General features: G+C 29.1%; 1 protein-coding gene across 1 annotated transcript in view; it reads right to left on the bottom strand.

Moving 5' to 3' along the window:
• Positions 1-12,532, bottom strand: part of LOC128991696 (26S proteasome non-ATPase regulatory subunit 1-like) — a 218,485-nt gene that overhangs the window by 160,374 nt on the left and 45,579 nt on the right. The window lies entirely within an intron of this gene.

The raw sequence follows: 12,532 nt of genomic DNA, 5'->3' as shown, positions 1-12,532 counted from the left end.
AGCCCAAAGTACCCATTAACTTTTGAGAAAACTACAAATCACACCCCCATAAACCAAATACTTAAAATGTTTGTCATGACAAGAAACTTTGCCCAAAACTATCCATTTCATAAGTGTCCCTATAAGCTCGTAATTCCTTTCCAAAGGGTATTTTCCATATACTTAATGTTAAAAATACCTCAGCTCTACTTATTTGTTTGTTATTCTTTCAATTTATTACCTTATTAAAATCAATGTGATTATTTGTTTGTATTACTGTATCCTGTTTTGTTTATTTCAGCTTAACTTCAATCAATAGCTTAATTAATACTTATGAAGTCAAACGGGGTGAAGCCCGTGGGTAACAGCTAGTGTTCATTATAAAAAATTGCTAATTTTAAAATTAACAACCTTTAAGGCACTGTAACAGTTGTTAACATTTTTCAAGTTCTAATGCAAGTACAATTTTTATTTCTCGCTGACAGCCTAAACGAAACGTCACTGGCCAAAACCGCGGAACAACAAATTAAACGTGACAGCCGGTGTGTTGCTGTTGTTGTGGTTTACTCACAAACATGTTCGCCACATAGGTTTGATATTGCGATTGGTTTTGGTTAACAAGCCTTTGAAGTTCTCATTTTGGAAAAAAATGTATTAATTTTAAAATTAACATTCAACCTTTATGGGTGAAATAGGTTGGAAACTGTGGAAAAATTTTGAAATATAAGGAACCGAGGAATTGCATGTAGTTTGTGTAGTTAGGTAATGTAAGTTTTATCTTTTTTGCATATTTTGGAATTAATATCTAAACTTTTTAACATTCTACTCCGTTTAATAACTGTGACCATTTTAGAGTAAACTGTGAGATAGTACGTATACAGTAGGAGATTTCGAACAGGCAACAAATCTTCATAAATATTGTAGAAGTATAATACTTTCCATTTTAAAAATCTTTACCAAAATAAAACCTACTATGTAATGTGGAGAATCACAAAAACTTATATTACAAAAGCATGTAATATAATAAAAGTTAAACTCTTATTATCACTACAACTAAATGCTTGTAAACACATGCACTAATAATTTTTGTATGTTTTTTGATTATTTTAGAAACTTTCAGTAATTAGCTAATTAACACTACCGAGTAAAGCGTTGAGTTTACTAGTTGTTACATGTCCAAAGGCAATATTAGATGAAGCGATGTTCTCAACTCTAACACAACTTTGACTGTAAACATTAAACGCCTCATCAGAAGCAAACATTACTAAATAACCTTCAAGTATTTATAACTTCAAAAACTTTAAATAGAGAAAAACATAAAGTAGAAAAAAGGTTTTGAGGGTATGTCTAAGATTGAACCATTGACTAATCTTAACATTTTTTTTCGAGCCAACAACAAGGTCATGATGATTCTTTATATTAAATATAAAATAAACTTGTATTGGTACCTTAATTTATGCCAAGTGGCAAGGTATTTTGGTAATTTAAGTCCCTTATTACATGTTAGGTTAGGTAATATGTTTATTAGCATAAATACATTATGTCAATAAAAATACTGTAAATGTTATAGTACCAATATATCATGAATTAAGATGTATTTATTAACCTATCAGCATGGCATTGGTAAGTTAATTCATAAATGATGATGCAAACCTTTGGATTAAATTAATTAGTGACCAAGTCAATCAATTTTTCTGTCATCATCTTGTCCATCAATCCTCATCAATTGAATGAAAAGGAATTCATTATCCCAAATTTATGATCTGATAACAAATCAATGTCACATTTCAAACAAAATGTAGTCAGTTTCTGTTGCTGATGACTGTTCTAAATATGTGTGTAAAATGTCAATGTAAAAATATTTTAGAAATCAAAAATGAATGTAAGAATTAATTAATAGTTTGTATTAGTTAGGGTACTATTGAAAAAAGACTTAAACTAAATTCCCTCGGAATTATACAATTAAAATGTTTTAAAAGGTTTTATGTAATGACACTACACTATTTGATTAAATTTATTTTCATGTGTAAAATTGTTAAAAAGTGTAAATTCAAACACACCCAATGAGTTATGCATTTAAGTTGATTGAAGAGTAAACTAATTTTAAACGAGCTATTCCAAACATCTCTGTTAAAATAACTAATAATTATTATTATTTGATATTGAAATATTATTTTGTAAACTTCCATAATGGAAAGAAGTTATAATAAATGTCTAACCATGTTAAGGGGAGTGAGCTGGGAGCTGGTCTAGTGGTTAGAGCGTGAGACTTTGGTCTGCAAGGTCCTAGGTTCGAAACCCACCAATCACCAATATATTTTATCTATAAGTTAATGCCGCCACCCCCTAGACTTAGCCTAGGATAATATGTAAAACTGTTTCGAGATAGACCCTAGGTCCTAGTACGTGAAGGTAAAGGACAAGCAAAAATTCTATATTCATTAGCAACTCAAAAAACTTATTTCAATCCCAAGTTTACTCTCCTTTAACACAGGTTAAACCAACACTGTACTTTATTTTTAAGCACTCTCAAGTTACAAGTGTTTTCCTCTCCACAAGATTTCTCCGACTCTTGACATTTCCTCCGCACTCAACAATACATTGCATGATTCAGGTAGTTATCCGCAGGTGGGTTGTACAGCGTCAACAGAGCATTGTTGCGGTCAGTCGTAAGTCAACCCCAAAGCTCGGACAAAGCCAGGTATTCAATGCCTGCCAGAGTAGTTGGTCACAGTCAAAATTCACCTCACAATATCTAAGGTCTCCTTTCTATAGCTTTTTCTACTTGCATTTTTTTCCTTCCCATCTTTTTAAAGTGTCCTTTGAAAATTTTTTTTTATCTTCTGATACTTATATACTAGATGTTCCTAAATTATCAACTACTCAAATCGACTTGATAATTAATTCATCATTTTCTGAATTTGGTGAGGGTAGTTGAGTGGGTAAAATGTTTTACCTTTGTAAAAAGTTCCTGATTAATTTAATCCTGAGAGAAGTCAATGGCTTTTTGATGGTTTCAAACTTAACCTAGCTGTCTTTAATCAACAAGTCTGAGAATCAGCGGACAATAAAAAGTTTGTAAAAAAGCTATAATATACTGTAACTCATTTTAAATTCATCAATAGGCTATTTTCAATATAAACTCTAATTTGCCCTTCACTTCCAAAACCATTCCTTTGCTAAGCTTTTCAACCTTATGTGTCAGTGCCGTGGTAAATTTAGAAGTAATTGAATATTGAATATTATTCAAATACTTGGCACTACACCAAAAAATATTTCTGAGCTGTAAACCGAGTATATCCTATAAAAGATCAATTAAGAATTGAAAAAGCAACACTGAAAATCCCTTGTCAACAATGCATTCAGGTTCAAAAGATTAAATATACAGCCTGCACAGATGCGTTGGAACAGCGAGGCTGCATACACAAATATAGAAGCCGTCACTTCCTGCACAGCTGAACAGCTGAAACTCGCTCCCAGCGGATGATTAAAACTCAAGACTCGTGTTACTTCCAGGCCGTTACTCCGTTTACCTTCATCCACCGCCGGATTGATTTTGCATACCAGAGTAACAACTGTTGCGTCCACTTTCAGACAAAACACCGTCATTTTACATTTCTTTCATCAGTAATCTTAAGAGGGAATATTTATGTATCTGAAAAACCTAAAATAATACTAATCTCATCAAAAGAATCTAGACAAATTAATAAAAAAAACAGAAGCAAGCCATCATAACTAGATTGAAAATAAACTAGACGATAAAGCGGCAAAAGAATATTTTAAACCAATAAAAATCCTCACTGTTTATGGCTTATGTGTGCTGGACTGTATAATGTTTGTAAAAAACTAAAATTCAATAATTCAATAGCCTAAATGAACTTATTTACAACCACAATACACCCAATAAAAATAGTTTAATGATTAAAAAACATAAATCGCAGGAGTTCAAAAAAAGTCTGTCAATGCTGGAAATAACTACTTCAAATTTATACCTTAAAAAAAAATTTAATGTAAAATTGATATTTTTAGCAATTACTGAAAGAATACCAAATAGACCTGTCCTTATACTTTTGAATGATTAAAAAGTGTTGTATAGTTTAAGCTCTAGTTTTAGTTCAGATAACAATATTAATGTAGAAAATAATGTATAGGCATTAATAACAATATTTTTCATTAGAATGTCTAAATGCAAAACTATCACTATAATAGGTTAAAGCATGTCAATTGTTTTAAATATAGATATAGTTAGTATTAATTAAAACAATCCAGTAAAATACAAAGACTTGCATGAACCATTATTAATTAGACAGAACTTGAGGTTAGAAACAAAATGCTGTTTGTTTTTTTCAAACTTGACATAAAATAAGAAGGGTTTTTGGTATGTCGCTAGCAAACCCCTGGCATATACTAACATTTAAAATTTTCACAAGTTTCTTTTAAAGTGTTTAATTTTCTAGAGACAATAATAACACAACTGTATATAATTGATGGGAGCTCAAAAATTCAAAATTTCCATAAGAGTCATTTGTAAGATAACCTTTGTGGATTTATTGGAAAACCATGATGTGCTTAAATACTCAAGAAAATAAAAACCTATAATATTTTAAGCACTGAATTCAAAAAGCTAAATAGACCTTTTGTTTTAAAACGTGCTTGAATATTGGGAGATAATGGTAGAGCTGTTAAAATGAGCAGCTTCAAACTCAGATGTTATTCAAATATATTCGGAAACAGCTCCGAGATGCGTTTTGCATATTTAATGCCATCTGGTGAATTGTAATCTTGACTTGCCGAAGTCAAACTTAGCTAACCGATAAACAATAAGTCTCCTGTTACTGTCTCGATTATTATGCATTTGTATTGACAATTTAATTGTTATGATTTCCAATATTCATAAATTTAAAAAAATATATAGGTATTCATTTAAAATATTTTTTATGAATTAAAAATATGCCTATACTATTGTTTAAACTGAGTATATTTACGCACACTACCCCTCGCCTTGTTGATTAAACTGCAAAACATTTCAAATCAGATGAACATTTCAATTCAGACTGGAGTAAGAAATCTTGTCTATAGAAAACTTTAAACTTTTGATTTTTCCCCATTTACCATACAGGGAATAAACTATTACACTAACTTTCATTGATACACCTACAACCTGTTTCACTGTGTATTTTACTGTTTTCTTATGAATTCACCAACAGATTTTGTACTAGCAGAAGTTACATTTTACTAACAAACCTTTAACGCTATATTTATAGCAGAATTACTGTTGGATACCTATCAATGCTAAAACATAATTTAGACAATAGTGGTTAAATGTATACACAAGTTTCTTCATATGAAGCTGATGTGTACAGTGCTATTCTTAGGCACACTCTGCTTAATCTTCAACTAGCATGCTAGAGCTAGGGCTTACTGGCAACCATTTGTGACTTACATGTCACTTCAGTGCAAAGTTTTTAGTTTCAAAGCTCAAGCAAGCAAAGTGTTTTTCTCTTAAGTCTTTCATTATTAAATTTTAAAACTGAATAAGTTTTTTTTATTGTCAGCCTTCCACAAAATATGATTTTAAATTATGGTAGTCTTTATTTAATGAATCTTCTTCCATTTAAATATTGTATTGTATTGGTAAAAATTAAGAAGTTAAAATTAAAACCATATGATATTCTTAGTTTAATTAGGCACATAATAGTTGGTCACATTGTTTTGAAATTAAAAATTTTAATAATATCATTAGTTATAATTTATTTTTCCAAATTCCTTGATTATGTATATTTTTATTCTAGGAAATATCTCCTTTTATCTATGGAAATATCGGCAACAAAATGTTATTTAATCCTAAAATAATTTCTTGTAAAGGCTTAAAAAGGCTAATCTTTAGACCAGGATATTGTAACCTGTTTTAAAATGAATTCTAAAATCAGACCTAAATTTTATTCTAAGTTATAAATTTTAACTCAAATAAATAAAAATGCTGACATTGAAGAGAATATTTTCAGTCTAATGTCTTTTTCTGAGATTTTTATGGGAGGATGGTAAGACTCAAACTTAAGCTGTGCTTCAATTTCGCAGATTGCCTTTCAACCATAACATTTAACACGGTAAACAATTTGCACCATCAATTCTTTATGGTATGGATAAACAATTAGGCTATTATTTGTTTTAACTAAAAACATATGGATTGAATATAAAGTCTTTGGGAATGAGGATATCAATAATCTAGTTCTCACAAAACTATAAAACTTCCCTGTTGTTATAAACTTAAATATTTTAATTTAAACCTGCCACACTATTTATTTACTTGACGCATATCAAACGAAAACAGCTTCAAGGTCTTATGTTGGTTTAACTAATAAAGAAAAAATCTGTGGGTGTGATGTTATGAGTGATATCAGATATAATTGGAGGACCTATGTGTTGGTTGGGTGGGAAAATTCTCAGAAATCAAGCTTACCAAAATCTTCGCTGAAAGAGGGGATTAAGGTGCAAAATGGTTCTATATTTGGTAGTTATTATTTATTTATTCAAAGTATTCTTTTGATTTCCAGCTTCTCTACGAGATATTAAGTATTGATTTATTCATAGCATTCTTCTGATTTCCGCTACTCCTTTTAGTAGTTAATTATTTATTCTAAATATTTTCTGAATTACCTTAAAATATACACAACCAATAATTCTATTTTTCCCACTTTATAATTATTTTACTAAACCATCAGAGGAAACTTTGAAAAAGAATAAATTACCGATTTAAAAAATCTTTAAAGTGTTTCGTCAAAAAGAGAAAATATATGCAGAAGGTGACACTGTATTAATGAATATGCATAGCAGGGATTAATGGTCTTAAAGCGCTTTTGCAGTGAATGTCAAACTGAGTAGATATGTTTCTGATAAATTTGTGTTGGGTTTATTTTTAACTATTGAAAACAATTTTTTAACTGGCGGGTGAGTATATTTTGTGAAATACACAGATAATGAATACCTTAATACTGTACAATTTTAAAATCTTTTGATCCCATGAAATTCATTAATGGAATTTTTTCATACTACAATTAAGTATGTTTTAATAGTAGAAGAGTATTATTTTTTATTATTTTATTTAAGTCAACAACTAATTGTTTGTTTGTAGTTAAAATTTATGGAACTAAATTTGTCAACTATCTTAAAGGTACTAAATTATCTTAATTAGCTACTACTATCAATTCTACTGATTTTTTACCACAATGTTTATTTTTTATGTAACTTACAAAGTAATCTATAACTTTTTATAAAGGACACATATGCAAAGATCAAATAATATGTGATGTTAACCGGCAAGGTATGTTACTTTACTTACTAATGTGTTTTCTTTTGAGAAACCAACAAATAATAATTTGCAAACTCACTATCAAGTTACTAATTTACGAAAAAATACTGACTGCGGAAAAGTTCTTAAATGCTTAAATTCTTAGTTTTTGATCTGGTACTTTTAACAGTGTCAAACTTTTAAAAGACATTAATGATCCGAACTCAAACAAAGAAGGGATCGACTATTAAACTTTTATATTTTCTTGCAAAAGTTTCAATTCTTTCTTTACTTTATATTCTTGGATTCTATAATGAGCCGTCCCGTTATTGTTTAAAGGTTAAGCTGCTTGATTAAAGTAGTTTTGTTGGTATACTATATCAGATGTAGAGTTAATATTGTAATATTATATTTTCAATTGCTATATTAAATCTGATTGTTTTTAAATGAAATCTATTTTCGGTTGTTCATTGTTCCTTACATAACTTTAGACACAATCTGCATTCAAAAACTCCACTTCAAAACTTCAAAGAAGGCTTGGGGAAGGTAAAAATATACTGGCGTGGACATTGATAAAGAAAATATTTCAAAACATCAAAGAGCCTATGACACTCCCTTGTATATTACCTTGTAAATTTCACTACAATTGGTTTGGTGGGTTTCACAAGGGAAGATAGTCAAAGAGAAAGAGGCACCTAATTGTGATAAGGTAGATTTTATGTATTAGAACTACAAGTGCCTTTATTTTTAAAAGTTGTTTCATACTAGAATAACTTCTATTGATTTAACAATAATGAATTACACAATATTTCGCAAAAATTGCAAGTAAAATTAGGATAGCACATAAATCAACTGGAACAATAAATAGAAAGATCAACTGTTCAAGCCTAGCTGACAACATAAACCAGCCGATATCCCGTCCGCCCTCTCAACAAATAACAATTTATTTTCGCTGGTCTTGCAAAATGTCTCGATCTTGAAACTGCTCCAACAATCAAATTATATTTAAAGTTTCTTGTTCAATACAATAGTGATTCTTATTCAACGCTATTCTTGGAAAATAAAGGAGCAGCAGCATCGATTTACATTGGTTGGTAAAACTATGAAATTTTAATTCTGTTCTAAGAACACCAAGGAAGTTTTAGACTATGAATATGTATTATAGTTCATAGTATTTTTGTTTTAATTACAGTTTTTCCTGTCATTTTAGTTGTATTTCTATAAGAAAATAAAAGTTACCATAGAAAAATAGAAAGAAGATAGAAAATAATATCTGTCCAATAAACATATTCCTCTAATAGTATTAGAGTTTGAAGCAAACAAACCAACCATATCATATCAATCAAATCAAATAAATTTGAATGTTCGGTATTATTTGGAAATTGTATTTATTTTTTCCAGAATTCAGCCCTTTGCGTATGAGTAGCTTACTTTTTTTTAACCTAGATATAATATTTTAAACTGCCTAACTATTGTTTATTGTTTCAAGTTATTTAAACAATTGATTTTAATTGATTTCGATGTTATAAATTAGAATAATTAATCATTGGTATTCATAAACTGTTACAGACAGTCAAATTCCATTTTGCCGTAGAGGATTTATTAGTCCAATAAAAATAGGGTACTTGCTCAGAGTTCACTAAAAAGAGATAAATTTCAAAAGAACCAGTTTTTTCCTTGAATCGTTAAAAAGCTTATGCCTAAAGCAAGATTTTATGACTATATTCTATTTCAAGTAAATGTAAACTATTGTTTATCTTGAATGGTCCAAATTGTTTCCAAAATTGTGAATGGACAACGTGTAAGCTGATAATTTCAAAGGGGTGATTACAAATTACACAGAACATTTAGGAGTTTGAGTGTCAATTTCATTAGAGCGGGTATTGAAAGCAATGCTTTGTTTCCAGCGACTATTGTGTGAACATGTCCGCAGCCGCTACAATTCACCAAGCGCTGCGGTGAGATTAGGGGTCTTGCTACGGTATTGTCGAGCACGCATTACACCCACAATGTCAAAAGCTTTGCTACAGAAACTGATATTTCACATAGTAAATTTCAGTTCTTAATGACTGATGTAGTATTCTAATTAAAGAGTAATAAGGATTATTAAAATGCTTTTAATAGAATCCATCCTGTTTTAGGACTACAAGACCCAGCTCACAGTTCAAGTTAAAACATTTGATTATAGTAGTACCCCCATTAATACCCCAACCCATTAATAACCCCATTCATAAATTTACAGTTTACTTCTTTATATTAAAGACACCTTATAGTACTAGTTTATGGTTGAATAACTAGAATCAGCAATATACATTTTTCTTTGAATATAAACAATATGGTGAAAATCGTTTTCCCAAATAAATGTGTAAAGAAAACATTTCTAAACATTTTTCAACTATTCTCACTATTTAATTTTGTTCAATAACATAAAACTACTGTGAAAGTAAGTTGGCACCAAATATATATGATATTTCTTGTGTTGATATGTATTAAGTCTTGAGAATTTAAATTATAATAACAGCAAGGTTTGAGACAAATTCTGTTTCAATTCGCCCTAATATGTACAGTACCTTTCTACAATTTACAAAAATATTTAATTACGCTCATCTCCAAAATCTGTCTTATGATTTATTTCACTAAAATCTTTAAAATCCTATATTTATATAATATGACGGTTTTTATTGGACAATTTTTAAATGATTTTTAGGTAGGAGCAAATAAGAGCACATAAACTAAGAAAACTTTTCAGTTGTGTTTTCTATAAAACAGTGTGTGAGAGGGCCTAAACTATATCCAAATAAAGATAAAGTATTTTAAAAGAATTTTCTTATTTATGCAAGCTTTTCAAACGAGTGAAGCTTTAATTAAAATGTCAATACAAAAGCTTAACTCCCACCAAAGTACATTTCTCGTGTTGGTCATATTCATATAGTGACAGAGCGACATGGAAATCCATTCGGGTTATTATTTAAAACTAACAAAATTTAATTGTAGAGCTTTGTCCATAGCGTTTCTACATTCGTAGTTTTAAACAGGAATATGGAAGTTTGCAAATATAAAATACACATTTACTTTTTCAATATGTTTTACAACCTGAAAAAGTTCTCTATTTGATAGAGTTCTGAGGTGTATTCTTTTCTTGAACATAAAATATATGTTAAATTGATTTATAAATAATAGATTTTTTATGTTTAATCCCTTTCCATATGCTACCTAGATAATTTTTTTCTTGATACATCTACATGACATATACAGAGAATAGATTTATTCTATTGCAATTCAAGAATATTATAATTCAGTAATTTGTTTTAAACAAGTGTAGAAATTAAACAAAATCAATAAAAATAACACAATGAAAGCATTATTTCAAATAGAGTTTTAATATTAAAATCAATTTTGGCTAAGATATTCATATATCAATTACAAATGCATATGCTAATATATTCATTCAATTTAAATATACAGATTTAGCCGTTGTTATTGAAGTGGAGTATTTCAATAATACAGTACATTTGAACACCCAGCAATTTAAAGCATAATTTCATATAGAATGTTGAAATTAAAAATTAAAGTGTGCTTGACAGAAAGATATTACCATTGACTATTGGATACAGAAGATATTACTCATGTATTAATAAACAATGCAGAATATCTTTATTTGATTTGATTTAACGATTTTGTCCAGTTAGTAATCTATTTCAAAGTGAGTGCAGTACTTGTAAAAGCATGATTTCAAATACAATTTTGATGTAAATTGTGTTGTGTTTGTAATTGATACAACCTATGTTTTAATCTAAAAGAAGTTCATTTGGATATAAAATATGTTTTTGATCAATTGTTTTTCTCATTTAGTTGATACTGTATTGTTTATGAAATGTGTATTAATAGTATTTATTAAATTAAATTAATTATTATTTACATTCCCTAAAATTTGATCATTAACTAACCCTGATCATGGCCCAAGCGCCATGATAATTTGTTAAGTATATTAAAGGGTTATGCTAAATGTTTAGTTCATCTACTAATGTTTACAAAATATTAGACAAATTTAACCACCCCAAATTTTAAATTTTAATTTTAAACTAATATCATTGATTAACTGTTGAAAAATTATTACTTACATTAAAATCAATTTTTTACCTAGTGTCATCCACACATTGACAAACATAGCTTATGTACAAGTCTTAAAATAAAATTGTGGGCTTTATGGGCGTTTATACTTTGGGTTTATAAAATATTTAATAGATTTAACATCTCCAAATTTTAAATCAAATATAACTTTTTCTATCCAAAACAGAACAAAAATGGGGAAACATAGTTTTATAAAATAAATGTGTATGTTTTATAAGGGTTTACAAAATATTAAAACATTTTAACATCACTAAATGTTAAATTCAGATTCATCTTAATTCCCAGTGCTTTCTACAAGACCCAAAAATTGAAAACGTTTCTTTACAAGTCTTTTAAAATCAAATTGTGAGCAGTAGGTTTGTTGGAGTGGTGGAGATAGGTTTAGAGGATGGTGTTATTGATAAGGTTACAACGGACCTACTCCTGGGACCACTTGGAGATTGTAGACGGGAGGAAAGGAGAGGGGGGAAGTGCTAATCCAGCGACAATCGCAGCTATCTCGCCAGTTCAGACTCAATCGAAGCTAAGTCCCACCAGCTGGTGTACAAACCAACCTCTTAACTGCTTTATTGGAAAAATGTTGGAAAACCTCCTTAAGAAAAGTGCATTCCAACAAACTCTATGTGACATCGTTTCATTTGAGAACTAATTTTCTGATAGTCGCCAAACAAAACATTTTTATTTTAAAAAAGTTAATTTTTTATACTTGAGTGAACGATGAATTATTGTATGATTTACGGTATAAGGATGAGATATGAGATATTTTCAAACACTACACTATATATTTACACTATAGTAGATTTTTTAAAGAAATGCTATAGATGATATTTATTTTAATGTGTGATGCTTTAATGTTTTAAGAGCAAATTAGGGTACTTACAAAACATTTACTGTTTACTTATATTTTCAAATAATGTGTTTACAGACTGTTAAATTTTATATCATTGTCGCATAGTTGTTGTATACTGTTCACTTTTGACCTAGTAAAATCTCTTACAATGAATCAAATCTTGTCAGTTTTACTTATTAACATAACACATAATTACATACACATACACATAAAATGATACTTGTAGTTGTGTTATTTCAAGTAGTTTCTACATAACGTACAAATCATCTTACTAAAGTAATTAT

The sequence above is a fragment of the Macrosteles quadrilineatus genome, unplaced genomic scaffold, assembly GCF_028750875.1.
Source record: "Macrosteles quadrilineatus isolate MER2022 unplaced genomic scaffold, UCM_ALF_1.0 Scaffold_4__1_contigs__length_99947679, whole genome shotgun sequence".
Lineage (NCBI taxonomy): Eukaryota > Metazoa > Arthropoda > Insecta > Hemiptera > Cicadellidae > Macrosteles > Macrosteles quadrilineatus.
The sequence above is the reverse complement of the archived record's forward strand: the minus strand, read 5'-3'. Positions and strand labels throughout refer to the sequence as shown.